The sequence below is a fragment of the Anguilla rostrata genome, chromosome 1 (assembly GCF_018555375.3).
Source record: "Anguilla rostrata isolate EN2019 chromosome 1, ASM1855537v3, whole genome shotgun sequence".
NCBI lineage: Eukaryota > Metazoa > Chordata > Actinopteri > Anguilliformes > Anguillidae > Anguilla > Anguilla rostrata.
The window spans coordinates 25,169,842-25,186,923 of NC_057933.1; positions in this window are offsets into that span (position 1 = coordinate 25,169,842).

Here is a 17,082-nt window from a genome sequence, read left to right on the forward strand (position 1 = left end):
GGAATTGGTACCAAAGCTGATACAAGTTCACAGAGTGGTCTAATGGTAAGAATAGCTGTTACAGTGCACTGAAACCTCTTCCTTTCATGATAAACATTAAAGCAGTGGCGGTCGAACTTGGAGTGCCACAGGGTATTTGTTACATTACAGAAATTTTCTGGCACAAAATTGTACCCACACTATGCACATTATGCATTGAGAGGTAATTCAATCTATTTCCATCATTTCTACGATATTTTGGCTTATCGAGTATCATAAGGGACAATTCTTGAGCTGCACTTGTGCAGCTGACCTCTACAAACAAATAATGTTCTCAGCAACACATTTCTTATTTGGACACTGACCAAAGGTGAAGATAACGGCAGCCACAGACGTGAGTTGCAATCGGTAGTTTTTGGCGCAAAATCAGACACAGGCCTACATATCGGTCCTCCAGGAATCGCGTTTGACACCCAGTAACCATGAGTGATTCTGCACTTGTTTCTGGGGGCATTAATACCAGAAGGAACTTCATGTGCGGCCATACAGCAAACCATCTTTCCAGCTGACATCTGTAAGCAAGAGAGTTGAGCCTACATCTGTTTCTCAATGAGGCACAGGAACAGTCAACTTAAAGAAACTCTTGTGAGAATCAGAAAACCTGCAAAATAGGCTAAAAACATTTCTCCTCTCGGCACATAACTTTAACTAGCAACCAAATTGCAAAGGTCACTTTTTCCTTCCAATTCCCAGTGAAACCCATGCGCCCCCCACCCCAAAGTATCAAAACAAGACAAATTCCCCCAAATATATGTGTTCCATGACTACAGCCCTCCTTGTTTTCCCGGATACCACTTGGGGTTCAGAAAACACTCCTTCATGGTGGCTGGGTTACTTCCTGTGAGCCAGGCATTCATCAATCAGACGTACAATGCAGTGCCCCCCAAGAAGCCGCTCTCTTGACAACTTTAAAGAATGACTACAGGTGGGGGTTATGTTACTCGTTTTTTTTCCCTGAGACGTCCAACCCCACTTCCCAATCTCAGCTCAGTTCTTTAGGATCCCCATACACACCATTTATTTTTTAGGAAAAATGTGTTCAAAAAACCCCACAATGAGAAACACATCACATGAGTGGCTAAGAGATTCCATCCTATAAAAAAATTACATAGAAAAAAAAGCTTAAGCAATAAGGATTTTGGCTGTCCTGTCCTCTTGGTCCTCTTCAAAAATCATTTCTTCCTTTCCTAAAGTACGGAAGCTGTCATAACACCTACACGTTTCAATTATGTGGTCTACCTGTCTAATTTCAGTACATTTGTTTGGTACGGTTCATTCAAAAACCATTTTTAAAAAATTGTTGTCATTTAGTGGTTTTTAATATGATAGCTCAGCCTTTGAAAACATTTGAACATGGTACCTCTGAAATTCTAACTTAAAGGAGATAAGCAGTGCTTTAAAAAATAACGCCAAAATAATGCCATGTGTGCTTTGATCTTTAGTCTAATAAATACAGTTATGAAAGACTTTGATTTTACCGAAGCATTACTTTCATTGGGAAGCTAGGCTATCCTTGCTGGGATGAAAGGGAATCTCTTACAGAATACAACACCTCTGCACACAAAAAAACCCCACTGCATCGGACAGAGTGGAAACTTGGCAATTGTTCAGCACTGAAAAGGAGTTACTGTAAATTGCAAGTCCTTCTTTTACTTTTGATTAATTATTGTAGAGATTTCCATGCAGACATGTGGTACATCTTTAAAAAGGATCATCCGAATGATATGTGAGTGTATCATATGAGACAGCAATTGGGGACTTTCTAATATGCATTAATTTTCCTGGAGAAATGGCTGGGGTTTGAATTCTAAGTCTATGAACTGTAATCAGCACATATGTGTGCATGTGTGCGTTTTCTTTTTCTTATTTCTACTTCACTGTCATTACTGCCTGAAGTCATATGTGGAACCTTCTATGTGTACTGTAGACTTAATACCCACACACATGCTATTTTCTTACTCCAAGCACATTAATCACTTAGAAGTCTCTCTGGCGGATTTACCTACAATTCAAAATTATTTATTCATATACACCCATCCCACCCAGGCATCCAGCGTCTTTGCTTTCCGGCAATCCAGGTCCTTCCAAACAGAACATCTTGTCTGGGTTCCGCTGACTGACACTGAAACACCCGACTGCCATTTTGCATCGCGGAATCTCTAACATTAAAATAGGAGGTCCAAAAGCATATTACAGCATGTATGATTTTAAAGACCAGTAAAAAATCTAATATTCAATTCATACCTAAAAGCACTTTACCTATCCCCTGGGAAGTCATATTTGCAAAACCATATAATAACGGGTAATATAACGGGTAGCTTATGACTTCAGGGCTGACATAAAATATGGTAAGCACTTTCCCATTTATTTGGGTCTTCTCCCTTCCAATTAGACATGTCTCCATGATTCAATCATGCCATATCATAGTTATGCCCTTAACTTTATATAAATATCACTGTGGAGACCCTCTTATTTCTCGAATTACTAAATAAACCCACAACAACTGATTTAGTTAATGAATTAACTACTGAATATTCCATTTTCATTGCCAATAAAACTGGCATGACTTTAAAGCTACCTTACCTAATCGGTTTAAGTGAATTTTGTAAATCATACATTGACCTTAGTGGTAATTTGTAAGAAATGTGTTAGCTGTGCAATAAAATTTCCATTGTAAAGCATACAACCTTTACACGTGTAACCCACAGTAACTTGAAACGCACTTGTCTCTATGTAACTGAAGTGAAATGAAAATTGTTCTATAACCCCATAAATGACACATAACATTGGGCATTACCCTATATGACCAAAAGTATTTGCACACCCCTTGGTATGGGGCTGTTTTTCATGGTTTGGGCTTGGCCCCTTAGTTCCAGTGAAGACAAATCTAAATGCAATGAGATTCTAAACGATTGTGCGCTTTGAACTTTGTGGCCACAGTTTGGGGAAGGCCCTTTCCTGTTTTAGTACAATAATGCCCCTGGACACAGTGAAGTCCATATAGAAAGGGTTTTGTCGAGATTGGTGTAGAAGAACTTGACAGGCCAGCACAGAGCCCGGACCTCAACCTCATCATACACCTTTGGGATCAACTGAAAAGCCAACTGCAAGCCAGGCCTAATCGTCCAATCAGTGCCCAACCTCACTAATGCTCTTCTGGCTGAATGGAAGCAAATCCCCACAGCAATGCTCCAAAATCTAGTATAAAGCCTTTCCAGAAGAATGAAGAGTGTTATAACAGCGAGGGGTGGGCCAAAACCAAATTAATGCCCATCATTTTGGATGAGATTTTGGATGTCAGGTGTCCACATACTTTTGCCATGTACTGTATTTAAAATAAAAGTGTCTTTTTTTGACTATGAAAATGTTAAGAAAGAAGCCTTAAGACTGTAGTGCTAAGCACACATGTTTAGCGTATATTTGGCTTGTGGATGCCATGCTTTCAATGTTTGTGGTTTGCTTCAGCTGTAGTGGCTGATCTTACCAGCAGCAGTAGAAAGATATCCTCTGCCAAAAGAGCAAATACAAATACCTCCCTTTTGCATATTTTGGCTGCTAATTATCCTGCATGATCTTTCTAAATAACATGCTGACTTCATGATGGGAAGGGAAACACTTATGGGCTCTCTTAAACTGTGTTAATTGAAAACATCAGACAACATTAATGCAGGTAGGTAGCTGCAGTGGCACAGTGAACACGATGAACCACCTGGGCAACGTCAAATCAGTGAATGAGCGCATGGGATGACACCCTAAACCAGAGCTTCCCAAACCCAAGTCTAAGCTCCCCGAGGGTCTTATTATGTAATTATAAAAATGTACCGCACAAAATCTTATATAGATCCATGAAATTGCTGGTTTTGCATCCATGTATTAGAATGTAAAATAGCCACTGCATTGCAGCCTGAAATGGGCTTGTGATTAAAGCCGAAAACATCACCATTTTAATGGGTGGGAATTCTCAGCCAGAGCAGGATATAGCCAGCCCTGAGATACCTAAACCTCTACAATAGCCCCTCGTTGTCACACAGTGTTAATTTAGATTGCATATGAGGTGGTAAAAACTGAAAAGAAATACATTGCATTCATTCTTATTTCTTCAGCAGTCGGTCTTATCCAGAGCTTCTTGCAAATAGCTGTGTCTAGATGCACTAACTTCATGTAGAACCGTACATACTAGATCCCTGTCTAACATTTGTTGTTCTATCTCAGCAAGTTCCACAGGGATTATCATAGCTGAGAGGAGGTGTGGTCTGTAAAAAGTATGTCATTATGTTATAAAATATCATTTCAGATTTTCCACTTTAATTCTGCTTCAAGGGAGTTCCTCTTAGACAGCGATTTCAAGAGGAGTGACAAGCAAGCCACGAGCACAGTAACCATGGGAACAGTTTAAATTATGCTGCCTCCAACGTCTGATTATTATGTTCAGGTTACAAAAATGCATGGATTTCTGTGTTCATTCGCATCATAACCCATTCATTTTCGTATACAGCCCTGCAGTGAACTATTATGATTTAAATGTAAAATAAAATGAAGTCTGTCATTTATGCTGTTGGCTAAGCAGTGGGCAGATATGTGTTCTTCTGAGAAAACAAAAATCAAGCTAATGTGTGTTTTCTTTTGTGATATAACAAATTTATGTCTACAGTTGAGAACATATATTTAGAGAGAGAGAGATAGAGAGAGAGGGGGAGGGAGGGAGATGCAACAGGCAGCAGCATGAGTTCCCCTAATTTGAAGGGACTAAAGAATTAATGTTCAGCATGATTGCACATCTGCATTTTATTTAACTGGGCTGAAACATATACTCTGCTTTAAGCTGCCACATACATGCTTACATTTACCAGCAAGCTGTGTGGCATTGGATTCAACAGCTCCTGTCAAATAAATTTCTGGCCAGCATTCTTATGAAGTGATAACATGATGCCTTCCACTGCAAAAATGTAGCATTGGTTAGCCATCGTACTGTCTTTTGGTTTTGGTGGGAAAAAAATTACATTTGTTTTCTATCTCTGTGAGGGAAGAGACTATGATTAGAATTTTTTTAACAATTGTATTAAATTACATCTTAGAGAGTACTAGAGTGGTGGTGTGGGAAGTTTTGTTAAATTGTGAAGCATATTGTAAATTCAGTTTCATTGGGCTGTTCAAAGCTGGCCAGTTTCTGAAGTCTGCCAAATGAGGAATAGTACGACCAAATTTATTTATTTTTTTAAATTAAAACTTTAATTTCAAATTTTGCAGGTGCAGGAGGTGCACCCTGTCAGGCTGATTTACTTCATTTTATCGTTTCAGTCAGCATTGATATCTTGATAGCCTACCTGTTTATTTTATGGTGAGAAAAAGCCTGTCATTTAAATTAACAAGACCAAGTCAAAAGTTAGGATATGGTTGGACCTCTCCGGCCGACCAATGGTGTAACTTCATAACTCGGCCAATCAATGGTGTAACTTCATCACTCACTCAGTCACAGACATTCGCATGTGTAGGGCTGGCCCCGCTGTTGCGGTCCAGCCAAAAAGATACCTGTAGTTATTTTGGAGGGAAAACTGAAAAATAAGAATATCTGTTGATGGAAACAGACCCATGCTCACCATTTTTCCTGCTGCCTAGTGTGTATCCAGCACTGTTTCATGCCAGGATTTGAACATTCTAAGCTATATTTACTATAATCCCAGTGATTCATGGAAGTATAGGGGCATGTTGTTCATTTAAAGGTCATAGCATTTTAAATAAAAGTTTGTTTTCAAGACTGCATGGCATGTGTAGGAAATGGAAGAGAGAGCTAAGCTGGCTGTCTGGCCGTTCTTCTCTCCAGACTACAGCACCAACTTTGAAAAGAAAGTCTTTACAGAGCAGATATAGCTCAGTGATGCACAGTCCAAATCTTGCTTTCTGAGAATCCCTGAGTGTTTCAGACTCATATTCACACTCATCAGACTCAGACGCATACTATGGATTTGCATGATTTAAAATATATGCAAGTGACTATTTTTGGGAAAAGTGTTATGAACCCATGTATCACCCTAGGTGGCATATAGATGACATAGTCATCTTTCATTATTGTAGGTAGTGCCACAAAATTGTGTATATTTTAGCTAGATTTTAACCTCCGTAATTATTATTATTATTGTAAAGTTGTTACAAAACATCACTGTTTAAACGTTCACTAGCTTTGTACATGTTTAACTATTGTATCTATTGTGTAGTGTCTACACAATAGATACAATACAAGATGGTTCCTGGAGAATTTTTGGTTTACTCCCAACCTAATCTTCCCCCATATGTTTTTCCCTTTCTTTCCTTCAGCTTAGTCAGCAGTGCACTTTGTTCTTGGGTCCAGTTACATGTACGTATCAATCATGGTGACAACGCATATTAACTGATGAATCCCTTCCCTTTAGTATGAGACGGTTCATGCAAGAAAATTAAATAATTTCCCTTCAATGGAGACTTCAGTCGAGTTATATAGACCCAAAACTATAGCCAAATATAGCCTTGCAATCACGACATTTAAGGTTCCATTTTACAGACACTGCCAGGAGAGCAAAAACACAATATCTATCAAAGATTTATTATAATTAAATATAATGAAGCATAGGGGTATTTTATTTTCCTTTCTTGGCTTTCTAACTGAACTAAAGAGAGGCAAGGGTTCCCCTCATTTTTTTTTTTGGAATCAGCATGTATAATCCTCTTGAGTCACTGCCAGACACGCATACTCACACAGGGAACACTGCAGCTGAGCATGTTCACTCATCTGCGAGAGCCCAATCAACATGCCAAGCCACACAGAACGCTAAAGAAGAGCTACAGTAGCACTGATTACAGCAGAGACACACCTGCAACAGACGATGCCCGGTAACCTGCAGGGCCCTGGTAAGTAGCTCGAAGGCACTTTTGTAGGGGTTACCCGAGGTCAAGGAACACTGGCCAGATGAAGTCTACCTTAACCCCATAGGACGACAGCCCTCCTGCCACAGAATCCTAGTCATTGTTCACAAATTGCTCAGTCTGATGCAATAACTTTGCTATAGAATTCAAGTAGCCTACTTTTTTTTTACACTTCTTTTGCATACCAAAGCACTAAACATACAGCAGGCTATGGAGTCCGTTTCCACACAAAAGTGTTAATTTTAGGAAGGATTCCATCCATCTCAGAAATTGTGCCATAAAATTACCCCCAGCAAGTAAACTATGAAAGTAAATTCTGTCACATGATGACTGTGGTTTCTTTACTCCAATTCTGCAGACCATGCCATTGGCACCATTTTGCAGTTCTGAAAACAAAATTTTGAAATGTCATCATAAATCATGAACTAGTCAAAATACAGAATCTCACATCAATTTTGACATAGCTAAAACCATTTTTAATATAAAATCTCAGTGCTCTGTGTTCTATATTTCACATATTAAAAAAGTATATGTTATACATTAATTTATTGTTTGTTGTACTTTCAATTTTTTTTAAATGCATGTATGTGTAAAATGTGTGTGTGTGTGTGGGTGTGAATGAAAGACTTTACTTTGCTTTAGCTTGCCAGTTCATTCAGAATACAGACTGGGAAAGGTCTGTGGTTTTGGGATGGGCTGCCAGGAGTTACAGATACCTCATTCATTGCAGTGTGGGAGATGTTGCTTTTATTTGCAGGTCCAGCTGTATCCAAGGAATACTTGGCTGGCTTTATGCTGGCTTTAAGTCCAGGATGACAAATGCTGTGATTGGTAGAGAGCATTCAACAGCAGGATTATGGGACTGGAAACAAGATGGAGAGCAAATCATTTTCTTTCTATATGAGTGAAACCAAACAATGTTGTAGATGCACCACATTTAAGCAACGTTGATGCTCTGTGAGTAACTTGATAACTGTGTAAGCAGTCATGTTTCTGATGGGATGTCATAAGAAATCTAGCTATTTCAGGCCTGGCTTAGAGGACACAGTGATTTTGCTTAAGTCAAATTGGGTTCAATTGGTGCTGTCCAGGTTCAACTACATGTTAGAGGCATATTGTACAGGCATCTTCTCTTTACTATTTGCATTCTGCACTTCATATTTAAAATTTATTTTTTGTTGCTTTCTAAATGCTGGGAGGTCTTCCCACCCCATGGACTGACAGCAACAATGACCGTGCCCAATGAAGAGCAGGAAGTGCAGCTCTGCTGACGCCACCATGGAGACACACAGAACCTGTTCTCCCACTGGTTGACCTGTTGGCGAGTTGCTCAGTGCCAGAATGACGCAACAAAACATGTAAAGAACCTTGTTGCTGCATCAAATCTTATCGTCAAGAATATCAAAACGGGGAAAGAATCAGGTCATGAACCAAGAAGTGACAGCCTCTCATGTTTTCTTCCCATATGTGCGTGGTTCGCTTCTTTACCTACATGTACCTGATAAACTTCAGCAGTCACCACTGCCTGTGGGAACTGAAACAGGTGCACAGCTGCCTCCCCTCTCTGGAGACAGTTTACCTAAATCTTATGGAGCCAAAATGGTGATGCTTAATATTTGTGTGTATCAGTAATACGATGCATTCATTAATTAGTTAAACAAGGTGCTCAATTTGCCTGTTCTTATGAGACAGCATAGCATGCACATGTTGTTTTTATACTGCATTGTACTTGCACATTATCTGTACAATATATGTTGATATGTACAAAAAATAAATGCATGATCACCCATATTGTGTGATCTTGAGCCTAAAATGTTATAATTTTCGCTGTGCACGCACATTATTGAAGTACAATAGTACATTTTCCATCATGCATGCAGCCAACCAGCTGCTTCTTTTCACTTTGTACTCCCTCAGAACTGTACGTCATATGCAGCAGCTGCAGAGGGGATTGTGGGATATTATGGGGAATTATTTACTGGCTTTTCCTCCCACACAAGACTCCCAGCCAGTCAGCACTTGCATGGAACCACCAAGAACAAAAGCTTATCTGGATATCATACCAAAGAACCCCCAAAAATATGAATATCAATTAAAATAAGAGTCATTGACAGCACATGGAAGCCCTGCCAAATTTTCAAGGTTCATGAAAGCTCACTCTGCCATCACAACATAATCAACAGTGATGATCTGGCACGATGAACACAAATGCTTTCTAACAATGAACCTGTGCGTTCAGGGATCCGCCTAGCCTAAGCTCCTTTAACACGCTGAGCTTCGACGTGTGGCAATGGCATGAGAAGGCCACGGACCTTGAGAATGTGAAGAAAGAAAGGAGAATAAACAAACCCGAAGGCTTGCAAGAAAAATCCAGTTTTTGCTGGTGGACTAAATGAACAAGATAAATTAAAAAGATAAATTAATCTATGTCATAATAAGGTGCGAAGGAGGAGAACAATACATGCTGTGGGGACAAATGTGTGTTTCCGGGTCAGCCAATGCCATCTCTGTTTTCATCAAAAAGTAAAACTCTGTTCTCGCCCCTGTGTTCTCACGCTCCAGCATTTTGATGAGGGCGATACGGAGGAACCTGACATGCAAGTAAAGAGGACCCGCTCTTCTCAGAGGAGGAATGCTGGCTGATTTACATGATTACAGCCTGGCTCTGTAATCTGGTTCACTTTGCCAATCATAGTTAAGAGCATCAGTGTGATGTTGTAGAACAAACCTCAATCTATTCTGCATTGACTTTGTTCGCGTATGTACAATAATTTATGTATGCAAGTACTATATATAGACCATTCACTTTTCACTTTTGTTTGTTATGACACACAAGGCTATATGGCAATTATGCTGATGAAAACCAATATGAATGTACAACATTTTTATTAATTTCCTTTAACAATATAAATTATTATACTGATGAGGAATCAGATACAGAAGCACTAACCATTGGATGCATCACACATTTTCCTAGACTAAGAAAGGCAGAGGCCCAGATTAAATTTATACGTGTGTGTGTGTGTGTGTGTGTGTGTGGCTGCTTCCTCAGCATAATGTGTCATTGTTCCAATGATTAAGAATGTTGAATATGCAAAAGTCAAAAACTTCCTTAAATTCCTAACGTAAGGAAAACATTGACCATGTCCGAAACAGTCCACTTGCCTACTATTGAGTATACTAGTTGTATACAATTGTAGGAAACTTGTATACTCAATAGTCAGCGAGTGCGCTGATCTGACCTGGCCATTTTGTTGTTTGTTGACTGAAATAACCCCTATGGACTAATTACTCTAGAAAACAGTTTCAGTTTTCATCAGTTAACTTTTATCCACTAAAATCAGTAATGATGGCTTAAATGTGATGCATTTTCTTAATGCAAATGCATATACTAATAATACATTATTGTGAGTATGTGTGTAACATTAATTCATTATTATAATTTTATTGATATAATTATTTTAAAGCAGTTATTCTGGAAGAAATGGCATTTCATATGAAGTTAACCAATTAAAAGCTAAAATGTGCGATGAAGGGAATCATTTTTTTGAAGGGAATAAACACTCCAAGTGGAAATGGATGTATATCTGACTTCTCCATACACATACAAGACAATACCAGGATATAATTTATTTGTAGTCGGAACCATAATATACAGCACAAATAAATATTAAGTCCTTTGAATCATTGCTGCTTCAAAGGCTACATTCTTCGACAGATCCAGGGAAAGCTATAAACTTTTCATTTGCAGGCCAGAGGTTTTTCCCAAAGTGCAGCGGTTTATTTGCCGAAGCTTGGAGGCCCCTTGCAGCCAATGAAAGAAGGAAACAGGATCCAAAAGCAAATACTGGGGCAAGTCTGTGCTTTCCTGTAACAAAGGACGGCATAGCAAACCGGTCCCTGAAAGCCATCCCTTCCTAATTGTTTATAATGCCTGCGATGCCTTTGAGGGGGTTGGCAGGGGGGGTAGGTAAACCTCATCTCAATCTCAATCTCAGCAAACAGGTACCCTATGCGAGCTGTCTCACTCAACACACACTGGCCTCCAGAGCTCAGGATATCACACCTATTTTTTCCCTCTTTCTTTTCTACCCTTAATCCCAGACCCATGTCTGTCATCCTGCCCCATCAGAGAGGGCTTAACCTCAAGCCGCCCCCCCCCATCCTCCAATCCCACAGCAAACATATCCCCTGTCTGATATAATGACATAGGCAGCTCTACTGGTAAGGGCTGGCCAGGTAAGGAGATGCTTAAATTAGTGTCTGCTGAGCCCTAGTTCTATCAGTTCCAACTTCAGATATCTTTCATGGTGTTAAAACTCAATGGAGGGAATCACAGGAATGCTGTGATTATTTGTTTGAGTGTGGGGGGGGGTGGGGGGGGCTGGGGTGGCAGGAGGGGCTGTTGTTTTTGCTCTTCATCAAATGTTGTTTTTGACATTACTTGACAAAATAAATGTCATAAACATTGTAATCTTCGTCCTCACGTCCACACCATCATCACCAGCTTATTCATATGGATGATGATGATGACGACGATTATTACTTTTTTAATTTTTTTATTGAGGCTAATTAGTTGTGCATGACAATTGGGGACATTTGTGTGTGCGTGAGATAGAGAGAGAGAGAGAGAGAGAGAGGGAAGGGGTGGGCAGGGTGTGAAATTGCATGCTGGCACCTGCTGTTTGTTCATGTCCACAGGCCCACAGCAGGTAGCTCACCTCACACAAGTCTACCTGCTGCACTCACTGCCCCCAAAGAGCTCTCAGTACACTGTTTAACAGCCAAGCGTTATTTATTCAGTTATGGTATTCTTTATTTGCTTAGCCAACCACTTCCAACAGCCTCAAAACGGGCATAATCAAAGTGAAATAGAAAAGGAAATTGTTTCTGCCCAGTGAGGTAAATTTCAGCATGTATTTTATGTTTGGAACAGAAAAAACTTTGCGGTTCTGCACAGTTGCATGGATTTAGCGGATTACAAAGCATAATGACATGTATTCAGAGCAAGGTTACAATGTGTGTCACATTCTTTGCATCTTATCTAATACAATATTTAAACACACAATAAAATGTTAAGCTAGCGGGGAAATGAATTTTGCATGAAAAACAGTAGGCTACCTGTCAAATTACACAGAATATAAATGCATACATAATGTTCATACGTTGTCTCTTTTTCACTCTTTCACGCACTCAAAGCTCTCCAGTTTCTTGGCATAAAATGGACGGCACATAAATATTCGCTCTCTTTGTACGGTGAGGTTGGCGGGGATAAAGAAAGATGGATGGCGCTGGTGTCATCATCACAGGTGTTTGCTCTTACGACTGGATTACCATGAGAGCCGCTTCTCATTACGCACACCAGAAACTGAAAAGCTTTGGAGTTTCCTGGATTCTTACAATGCTGTAAGGAGCATGTAATTTGGGGAGGCTAAATTTAGGCGGGCGAAATCAGTTTTTATTTGAAGCAGATCTGACTCAAACAGAGATTTGCCACAGTGCGGTTGGACACCAGACCAGCTAGTTAGGGTGCCCTTTCAAGTCCAGAGTGCTGCAAATCTCCTTCCTTCTGAACCTAAGAAAAACTGTAATTTTACTTTTTAGGTAGTTCTTTAGTGGGGGGTGGTGGCATAATTTGAAAAGCTTCCTTTACTGGTGGAACCATGTTTATAAATGTAGCATGGTAATAAATCTCCAGTTCAAAAATGCAGGATGGCATTTGCAAATCATCACTTATTGTGTGCATGTAACATGAGCTCAAATGTTAAGTGTGTCTCATGGTAGAGAGTTCTGTGTTGAGCAGTATTGAACTAAATGATAGAGAGACCTGCAGATTCATTTCCCATATTCGCTAATTAATTAGGTTATATCTTTTGTGGGTTGTTGGTGCTTTTTAAATTATGAATGCAATTGTACATAGGCATATATTTTAGCAGAAATAATTAAAACAAAACAAAGAGAATTTTCTCTGCAATGTCCAGATAGCCTTTTGAAGTGCAATCTCTCATAATACACCTCTTTGTCAACAATGCAAAATTTTAAATTGCTGTCTAGGACAATGAGGCACTCAAGAAAATCCTGGATTACTGTCCATCCTGCTCACCTGACATTTCCAGCTAAATGATGGTCTGTGTAGTTCTATGTTACGCTTAAGCTCTCCAAAGTTGCTGCAGTAAAATTAAAATGAAATGAAAAAGTAAAACATCCATTCAAATCCATACGCCTATGTTGGAAGGAAAAGTGGGGATGATGCATTTATCCTTCAAATTGGTAACTTGATGATATAATATTTAATAAATTGGTGTAACCTAAAGTGTAACCTAAAGGGTTCCATAAATTTAGCATGATGATGTTCCTCAGTAAACATATTAACTGACTTTAGATTATTTTGATTTAATTGTAAAAAAATAGAATTGTGAAGTTGAAAATAGGAAAATTGATTATTTACAGTGAATGTTATTTCTTTATGATTATAAGTTTTTCTCTGTTTTCCTTATCTTTAAAACACTTTGTTGGTTTATTTAAAACTCTAATACTTTTTTCTGACTGTTAGCGGAGTTAGATTTCCACTAAACTGGGGAAAGGCATTGGGATTTTTGTTTTATAAAAAATCTTTCGGTGAAAAATTCTGTTTATGAAGACCAAATAATGAATTTGTTTGAAAACTTTAATTTCAAGCGAAGACATAGTAGCTTGCCTGCTAACTGGCTGTCTTATTGAGGGAATAGCAATAAGCTGGAAGCTAAAAACATCATGTCTCAGCAACACGATTGTGACTTGAACTGAAAAGTTATTCTGGTAACAAATTATTCCTACCTTAACACAGAATTTGAGTCTGTGACCACACACATAGCAAATGCAATGCCACTGAGTACTCTTTCATTTCATTTTCAAGTCCAGCCTGAACAACACTACAAATTGTGAGATGCAAGATAGCCTGCCTGCTCCGTAACAGACGATAATGTGTGATGCAAACTTCACGTAGACAGTGACGAATACTCACACGGCACGACAAAACATATAAACACGTGGTGACTTTTCGCGAGGTCATTCCCTTTGATTTGTTTTTTCACCCGTGGAATGTTTTTTCAGTTTGTTTTGTTTTGTTCTGTTTTTGAGAAGAAGGACATTTTGTGAGCTTGTTGTGCCTTTATTTAGGCTTATGCTATCCAGGTCCTACCTGTTTCTCTGCTCTCAGTGACAACTTAAGGGCGGAGCTAGAGCCATATCGGCCGAGGTTGAGAGCTCTGTTTGAAGTGGCCCTAATTGTGAGTAAATAAAGCGGAGCTGTGGTCGGAGCTGCCAGACTCCACAATCTCCCCCAGCCTGATTGCTTCTGAAAGCCCCTCCTCTTGCTTCTCAGCCTTCGATATCGACTTTAATGAATAGCTGCGTGCCACAGGAGTGTTGGGCGATAGCGATCGCTGTCAGAAGAGGGTAGGGTTTCAGGGTTTTAAAAAGAAAAGAAAATCACAAATTCCATCTTAACTGTTTGGACGTCTTCCACGATGCCACACACTCTGCAGATTTCTCTTGCGTCGGGGGGCCCGGCCCACGCCGCTGAGACTTGCCAGCGCCCAGTGTTGTTCTCACTCTCCTCACGTGCAAACGAACGTTCCCGTCCCCTTGCAGCAGACCCTCTCTGTTGTTCTGATCGCTGGTGGAGATAGCCCAGAACCGTGAGAGCCCTTACCTCAGAAAGCCAGATTGAAGGCCTGCCGGTTTCTGGCACACGCTTGGGCCGTTTTTTTTTTTGGTGAGCCAAAAAAGGCAGAAATTGAACTATTTTTCTTCACCACCACGCCCCTCCTTCATCCAACTGCTCCCGACCCAGATCCCCCCTGCCCCTCCATTCCCCCAGAAGGAGAATGTTATCACTGGCTGTGGGGAACAACTGCTGATAATTTGTGCAAAAATACTATGCTGATAGCATAAATTAGTTTAATTGCCATTGAGTCCCAGTTAAACATTGGAAATGTTTTCTTGCATTAGACAGCAGTTGGAAAGCATGGCTAATTTGAGATAGAGCTCAGATGCAATTAATCAGATGAGGCCTGCTGTCATTGGAGTTCATAATTATTTTATATTATGTAATTTAAAATAATTTTTCACCAGTTTTGTATTAATTATGACTTTAATTAGTATTATTATTATTTGGTGTCAGTTCCATACTTTGTCATGTCAATAAAGCTGAATTGAATTGAACAGCATTTACACACTCAGATGGCTGGAATAACACTGAGACATAAATTAATACATTGAGCCTTAAGTCAACGCCAGTATGGGCAAAGAAAAACCTAAAAGCCAGAGCAACATGTTTTTGCTGTGTCCTTTTCTTAATGGTAATAAATAATAACATGAATGAGATCAGCTTTAACCACATGTAAAAGATGTAGCTATTGATCTCGTGGGAAAAGACCTTTGGCTCTTATTCCTCCCACTTCAGCCGTGAAAATGGACACCTTAACTGGGACCACCGCCACAAATGCTTGCTTTAAAACCTCAGGTGAAACCCCCCAAGATCCCTTAACTAAACATTTTGAAAGCTTCCCTTGATATTCCTTATCTCGGTAATTTGAGTGGATACCAGGGATTAGAAGGTCAATTGTCTAAATCGCTAGTCATATGGCCACACTTCACGGATGACAAAGACATGAAATTCAAACAGCAAAAGTAATGTTTTTCTTGCAATCGTATTGGGATTTCTCTGAAAATGCACTTACATTCTGAAACATTTGATATGGACTTCTTTTGAACAATTGTTGTTACTGACAGGAAGACGTGGTACTGGATTGGTTAATAGGCATCATATAATATCCGTATACCGCAGCTATGACGTCTAAGCGGCGGCTAGGCAGTCATTCAAGTCACAATTAAAAAAAAAAAATTTACTTTACATGTAATGATCGTCATCAGTCACAAATAGAAAGATTTGATACTGTCTGATGCGGGTCTTGAGGCGAGAGAGATTATGTCCACAAGCGGGCACAAACAGTGCCACTGGAGACCAAAACTCAGGGACCAAAGAACGTGGAGCAGCATCCATGCCATACCGAGCGATACGCCTCCTCCACCTAATAAAATGAATAGACCTACTGTACGCAACGCGATTTCACTGATGTTAATCATTTATCAGTTCACAATCAATGGGAACATACAAATAAGCCTCAATAAGGCATACACTCTTCTTGGCTCACTGACGCTAGTTTGCTAGCAAGCCAGATTGGTAGAACAAAAACTGTTTTAATTCAGTTGTGTCTATAATATCTATATTATCATATTTGGTAACCATTTTATAAAAGCACTAACTCACTCTAGACCATGGTATATTGTGATTCTATCACAGCTAAGTGGGCTGCATACAATACCACCTGTCATGAGTTCTTCCTTAAATATAACTATTATACAAGCTAGACCTTGTGTTGTTTCTGAGTCAACAAAGTCAACCTTTGTGTCATAGTCCTCAAAGTTGTCCAGCTCTTCCATTATATTCACCAGGAAAGGACTATTTCAATTTCAAAGTCTTAAGCTTTTCATAGGTCTCATGTTTGAGGTCATTTCTAATGTTCTAAGGGAAGGCTGCATTGTTTTGGAGAGGAACTTACTGAATAAATAGCAGTATCTTACAGAAGGGCCCATTTTGTCAGGTGATTAGCTATAACACACTGTAACATCGCCAGCACTGTTTTATTTTCAGACACACCTTGCCTTGATTTGAAAACTTGATTTGAGTACTACTTCCATAGGATCATTAAGTGGCTTGAGTTTATGTTTCCAGTAATGATTATAAATGTCTCTCTAGACAAGTTCCTTGTGGTTAAAGTTTTTATTTTATTTTTTTAAAGCAATTCCACAGTGGTCTGTGTGGAGGCCGCATGGCTATTGAGAATACCAAGAGACTGGCCGTCATCTGTATTTCCAAAATCAGTTATTGCTCACTAAAGAATGGCTCAAAGAAAGTTTATATTCTTCTTCAATTCCAACCATTTAATATTTTATCTTTGTAGTCTGCAATACCTAAATATTAGAGTGTACACTGTTTATAGCTTACTTGTTTTTCAGCCTTATTACACCACATAATGAATGAATACAGTGGCATTTCCTTTGAAATCTGTGTGTATATGGATAATTGTGGTTATTAACCAT